The sequence below is a fragment of the Arachis stenosperma genome, chromosome 1, assembly GCF_014773155.1.
Source record: "Arachis stenosperma cultivar V10309 chromosome 1, arast.V10309.gnm1.PFL2, whole genome shotgun sequence".
NCBI classification, from domain to species: Eukaryota; Viridiplantae; Streptophyta; class Magnoliopsida; order Fabales; family Fabaceae; genus Arachis; species Arachis stenosperma.
This window is the reverse complement of record NC_080377.1, coordinates 27,617,118-27,624,025: the sequence shown is the minus strand read 5'-3', so window position 1 is coordinate 27,624,025 and position 6,908 is coordinate 27,617,118. Positions and strand designations below refer to the sequence as shown.

Here is a 6,908-nt window from a genome sequence, read left to right as displayed (position 1 = left end):
GAATTGCAAGTTCCATGGAAACCCATTGGAAGATCCTCATCAGTTTTTAGCTGAATTCTTGCAAATCTGTGACACAGTCAAGACTAATGGGGTTGACCCTGAGGTCTATAGACTGATGCTATTCCCTTTTGCTGTAAGAGACAGAGCTAGAATATGGTTGGACTCTCAACCTAAAGAAAGCCTGGACTCTTGGGAAAAGCTAGTCAATGCCTTCTTGGCAAAGTTCTTTCCACCTCAAAAATTGAGTAAGCTTAGAGTGGAAGTCCAAACCTTCAGACAGAAGGATGGAGAATCCCTCTATGAAGCTTGGGAAAGATACAAACAATTAATCAGAAAATGTCCCTCAGACATGCTTTCTGAATGGAGCATCATAGGTATTTTCTATGATGGTCTCTCTGAACTATCCAAGATGTCTTTGGATAGCTCTGCTGGAGGATCTCTTCATCTGAAGAAGACGCCTACAGAGGCTCAAGAGCTAATTGAAATGGTTGCAAATAACCAATTCATGTACACTTCTGAAAGGAATTCTTTGAACAATGGGACAAGTCAGAAGAAAGGAGTTCTTGAGATTGACACTCTGAACTCCATTTTGGCTCAGAACAAGATATTGACTCAACAAGTCAATTTGATTTCTCAAAGTCTGTCTGGAATGCAAAATGCACCAAGCAGTACTAAGGAAGCTTCATCTGAGGAAGAAGCTTATGATCCTGAGAACCCTTCAATGGAAGAGGTGAATTACCTAGGAGAACCCTATGGAAATACCTATAATTCTTCATGGAGAAATCACCCCAATTTCTCATGGAAGAATCAAGAGAAACCTCAACAAGGTTTCAACAACAATAATGGTGGAAGAAACAGGTTTAGCAATGGCAAGCCTTTTCCATCATCTTCTCAGCAACAGACAGAGAATTCTAAGCAGAACCCCTCTGACTTAGCAACCATGGTCTCTGATCTAATCAAAACCACTCAAAGTTTCATGATTGAAACAAGGTCCTCCATTAGAAATTTGGAGGCACAAGTGGGACAGCTGAGCAAGAAAGTTACTGAACTCCCTCCAAGTACTCTTCCAAGCAACACAGAAGAAAATCCAAAAGGAGAGTGCAAAGCCATAACCATGGCCGAATTTGGAGAGGAAAGAGAGGAAGTGGACACCACTGAGGAAGACCTCAATGGGCGTGCACTAGCCTCCTCTGAGTTCCCTAATGAGGAACCATGGGAATCTGAGGCTCAAAATGAGACCATAGAGATTCCATTGGATTTACTTCTGCCTTTCATGAGCTCTGATGAGTATTCTTCCTCTGAAGAGGATGAGTATGTCACTGAAGAGCAAGTTGCTAAATACCTTGGAGCAATCATGAAGCTAAATGACAAGTTATTTGGAAATGAGACTTGGGAGAATGAACCCCCCTTGCTCACCAAAGAACTGGATGACTTGTCTAGGCAGAAATTACCTCAAAAGAGACAAGATCCTGGGAAGTTTTCCGTACCTTGTACCATAGGCACCATGACCTTCAAGAAGGCCCTGTGTGACTTAGGGTCAAGTGTAAACCTCATGCCTCTCTCTGTAATGGAGAAGCCAGGGATCTTTGAGGTGCAAGCTGCAAGAATCTCATTAGAGATGGCAGACAACTCAAGAAAACAAGCTCATGGACTTGTAGAGGATGTTTTGGTGAAGATTGAAGACCATTACATCCCTACTGATTTCATAGTCCTAGAGACTGGGAAGTGCATGGATGAAACCATCATCCTTGGCAGACCCTTCCTAGCCACAGCAAAGGCTGTGATTGATGTTGATGGAGGTGAACTGATCATTCAAGTGAATGAAGAATCCTTTGTGTTTAAAGCTCAAGGATATCCCTCTGTCACCATGGAGAAGAAGCATGAAGAGCTTCTCTCAAATCAGAGACAAACAGAGCCCCCACAGTCAAACTTTAAGTTTGGTGTTGGGAGGCCACAACCAAACTCTAAGTTTGGTGTTGAACCCCCACATTCAAACTCTAAGTTTGGTGTTGGGAGGTTCCAACATTGCTCTGAGTATCTGTGAGGCTCCATGAGAGCCCTCTGTCAAGCTACTGACATTAAAGAAGCGCTTGTTGGGAGGCAACCCAATGATTATATTTTATCTATTTTCCTTTGTTATTTTATGTTTTTTTTTGTAGGTTGATGATCATAAGAAGTCACAAAATCCATTGAAAAAGCAAAAACAGAATGAAAAACAGGAAGAAAAACAGCACACCCTGGAGGAAGATCCCACTGGCATTTAAACGCCAGTGAGGCTAGCAGTTGGGCGTTTAACGCCCAGTCTGGCACCATTCTGGGCGTTTAACGCCAGAAAGGGGCACCAGACTGGCGTTAAACGCCAGAAAGGGACAAGAACCTGGCGTTAAACGCCAGGAATGGGCACCAGCCCGGCGTTTAATGCCAGAATTGGCTCAAAACGTGTTTTTGAATGCCATTTGGTGCAGGGATGACTTTTCCTTGACACCTAAGGATCTGTGGACCCCACAGGATCCCCACCAACCCCACCACCCTCTCTCTTCTTCACTCATTCACCAATCACCCCAATACCTCTTCACCAAAAACCCCCCACCTATCAAATCCCGCTATCATCTTCACTCCTTCATTTTCACACACCCTAAACACTACTTCTTCCTCTTTTGGCCGAACTACAAAGCCATCTCCCTCTCCTCCACTTCTTCTTCTTCTACTCTCTTCGTTCTTCTTTTGCTCGAGGACGAGTAAACCTTTTAAGTTTGGTGTGGTAAAAGCGTTGCTTTTTCGTTTTTCCATAACCATTTATGGCATCCAAGGCCGGAGAAACCTCTAGAAAGAAGAAAGGGAAGGCAAAAGCTTTCACCTCCGAGCCATGGGAGATGGAGAGATTCATCCCAAGGGTGCATCAAGACCACTTCTATGGAGTTGTGGCCATGAAGAAGGGTCAACTTTGATCAAAGGTTGGACCAAGTCCTCACAGATATCTGTGAAGAGAAATTCCAAGAGGGAAGCTGGTTCAATTAAGAAGGCATGACCTCAAGCCCATCACTAAGAAAAGGATAGAGCAAACAAGAGATCCTCCTCCATGAAATTAGAGAAGATCAAAGAATCATGAGAGAGGAGCAACAAAGACAAGGAAGAGACATTGAGGAGCTCAAGCACTCCATAGGATCTTCAAGAGGAAGAACAAGCCGCCATCACTAAGGTGGACCCGTTCTTTAATCTCCTTGTTCTTTATTTTTCTGTTTTTCGAAAATTATGCTTTATGTTTATCCATGTTTGTGTCTTATGATCATTAGTGTCTTAGTGTCTATGCCTTAAAGTTATGAATGTCCTATGAAATCCATCACCTTTCTTAAATGAAAACTGTTTTTATTACAAAAGAACAAGAAGTACAGGATTTCGAATTCATCTTTAAAACTAGCTTAATTAGTTTGATGTGGTGACAATACTTTTTGTTTTCTGAATGTATGCTTGAACAGTGCATATGTCTTTTGAATTTGTGGTTCATGAATGTTAAAATTGTTGGCTCTTGAAAGAATGATGAAAAAGGAGACATGTTACTGAGGATCTGAAAAATCATTAAAATGATTCTTGAAGCAAGAAAAAGCAGTGAATACAAAAAAAAAAGAAGAGAAGGAGAAAAACGAAAAAAGAAAAGAAAGAGAAAAAGAAAGAAAAAGAAAGAAATAAAAGTTGTGATCCAAGGCAAAAGAGTGTGCTTAAGAACCCTGGACACCTCTAATTGGGGACTCTAGCAAAGCTGAGTCACAATCTGAAAAGGTTCACCCAATTATGTGTCTGTGGCATGTATGTATCCGGTGGTAATACTGGAAGACAGAGTGCTTTGGGCCACGGCCAAGACTCATAAAGTAGCTGTGTTCAAGAATCATCATACTTAACTAGGAGAATCAATAACACTATCTGGATTCTGAGTTCCTAAAGAAGCCAATCATTCTGAATTTCAAAGGATAAAGCGAGATGCCAAAACTGTTCGGAGGCAAAAAGCTACTAGTCCCACTCATCTAATTTGGAGCTTAGTTTCATTGATAATTTGGAGTCTATAGTATATTCTCTTCTTTTTATCTTATTTGATTTTCAGTTGCTTTGGGACAAGCAACAATTTAAGTTTGGTGTTGTGATGAGCGGATAATTTGTACGCTTTTTGGCATTGTTTTTAGTATGTTTTTGGTAGTTTTAGTTAGTTTTTATTATATTTTTATTAGTTTTTAGTTAAAATTCACTTTTCTGGACTTTACTATGAGTTTTTGTGTTTTTCTGTGATTTCAGGTATTTTCTGGCTGAAATTGAGGGATCTGAGCAAAAATCTGATCCAGAGACTCAAAAGGACTGCAGATGCTGTTGGATTCTGACCTCCCTGCACTCGAAGTGGATTTTCTGGAGCTACAGAAGCCTAATTGGCGCGCTCTCAACGGCGTTGGAAAGTAGACATCCTGGGCTTTCCAGAAATATATGATAGTCCATACTTTGCCTAAGATTTGATGGCCCAAACCGGCGTTCAAAGTCACCCTCAGGAATTCCAGCGTTAAACGCCGGAACTGGCACAAGAATGGGAGTTAAACGCCCAAACTGGCACCAAAGCTGGCGTTTAACTCCAAGAAGAGTCTCTACACGAAAATGCTTCAATGCTCAGCCCAAGCACACACCAAGTGGGCCCGGAAGTGGATTTTTATGTCATTTACTCATCTCTGTACACCCTAGGCTACTAGTTCTCTATATATAGGACCTTTTACTATTGTATTTTCATCTTGGTTCTTCTGGTTCCCTCTCTGGGGCCGAAACCAATGATCACTTTTGTTCTTATGTATTTTCAACGGTGGAGTTTCTACACACCATAGATTAAGGTGTGGAGCTCTGCTGTACCTCGAGTATTAATGCAATTACTATTGTTCTTCTATTCAATTCCGCTTGTTCTTTGTCCAAGATATCACTTGTTCTTCAACTTGATGAATGTGATGATCCGTGACACTCATCATCATTCTCACTCATGAACAAGGTGACTGACAACCACTTTTGTTCTACAAGCAATCAAGGCTATAGTGTTTATCTCTTGGATTCCTGATTGCACGATGCATGGTTGATCGCCTGACAACCGAGTGCTCGTCTGACAAACGAGCCAGCCATTCCGTGAGATCAGAGTCTTCGTGGTATAGGCGAGAACTGATGGCGGCATTCAAGAGAATCCGGAAGGTCTAACCTTGTCTGTGGTATTCTGAGTAGGATTCAATGATTGAATGACTGTGACGTGCTTCAAACTCCTAGCAGGCGGGGCGTTAGTGACAGACGCAAAAGAATCGATGGATTTTATTCCGGCCTGACCGAGAACCGACAGCTGATTAGCCATATGCTGTGACAGAGCATGGGAACATTTTCACTGAGAGGATGGGAGGTAGCCACTGACAACGGTGAAACCCTACATGAGCTTGCCATGGAAAGGAGTAAGAAGGATTGGATGAAGACAGTAGGAAAGCAGAGAGACGGAAGGGAAGGCATCTTCATTCGCTTATCTGAAGCTCTCACCAATGATATACATAAGTATCTCTATCTTTATCTTTATGCTTTATTCGTTTATCACTATACCCAATTGAGTCTGCCTGACTGAGATTTACAAGGTGACCATAGCTTGCTTCATACCACCAATCTCCGTGGGATCGACCCTTACTTGCGTAAGGTTTATTACTTGGACGACCCAGTGCACTTGCTGGTTAGTTGTGCGAAGTTGTGTTTATGCCATGGTATTGAGCACCAAGTCTTTGGAGCCATTACTAGGGATTGTTTTGAGTTGTAGTGATCACAATTTCGTGCACCAAGTTTTTGGCGCCGTTGCCGGGGATTGTTCTTGTGTATGGACAACTGACGGTTCATCTTGTTGCTTAGATTAGGTATTTTCTTCGGAGTTCTTAAGAATGAATTCTAGTATTTCATGATGATCTATTGAAATCTGGCTGGCTGAGAAGCCATGTCTAATCTTATTGGACCGAGGTTTCAACTTATCATCACAATAGCTTGTTGATTTCCATCAATCTTGCTATTGGAGCAATGATCTGCTGAGGCTTGGCTGGCCATTGGCCATGTCTAGTGTTTTGGACCGAAGCTTTCTTTGAAAGCTTGGCTGGCTGTGAATCCATGTCTAATTCCTGGACCGGAGTCTTAGACTAGCATTGCACTGATTCCTGGAAATTCAAACTGAGAATTCTGAAACCTTTATTTTCTTTTCCATATAATTTTCGAAAAAACCAAAAAAATTTTTAAAATCATAAAAACCAAAAATTTTTCATGTTTCTTGTTTGAGTCTAGTGTCTAATTTTAAGTTTAGTGTCTTGCATGCCTTGTTAATTTGATCTTGGTTCTATTTTCAAGTCAATAGTACAGGGGACTGAAGATTCAGAACATGCAGCAGAGGAATTACACAGAAAAACTGGGCGTTCAAAACGCCCAGTGAAGAAGGACAGACTGGCGTTTAAACGCCAGCCAGGGTACCTGGTTGGGCGTTTAAACGCCAGCCAGGGTACCTGGTTGGGCGTTTAACGCCCAAAAAGGGTGTGCATTGGGCGTTAAACGCCAGAATGTGCACCATTCTGGGCGTTTAACGCCAGGATGGCACTAGGGGGAAGATTTTGTTTTTCAAATCAATTTTTTTTTCAAGTTTTCAAAGTTTTTCAAAATCAAATCTTTTTCAAATCAAATCTTTTCAATCAAATGTTTTCAAAATCAATTTCTTTCCTTTTTCAAAGATACTTACTAACAATTAATGATTTGATTGAACATCTCAAGTATGTTGCCTTTTCTGTTGAGAAAGGTTTAATGTTTGAATCATATCTTTTCTTGTTAGGCAAGTCATTAATTTTAAAATCATATCTTTTAAAATTATTTTCAAATCATATATTTTTAAA

At 41.1% G+C, this 6,908-nt stretch overlaps 1 non-coding gene across 1 annotated transcript; it reads right to left on the bottom strand.

Moving 5' to 3' along the window:
- Positions 1–247: 247 nt before the first annotated feature.
- Positions 248–355, bottom strand: LOC130948974 (small nucleolar RNA R71). The gene has a single exon (XR_009073305.1). It is a non-coding gene; the product is annotated as a small nucleolar RNA R71 (small nucleolar RNA).
- Positions 356–6,908: the final 6,553 nt, after the last annotated feature.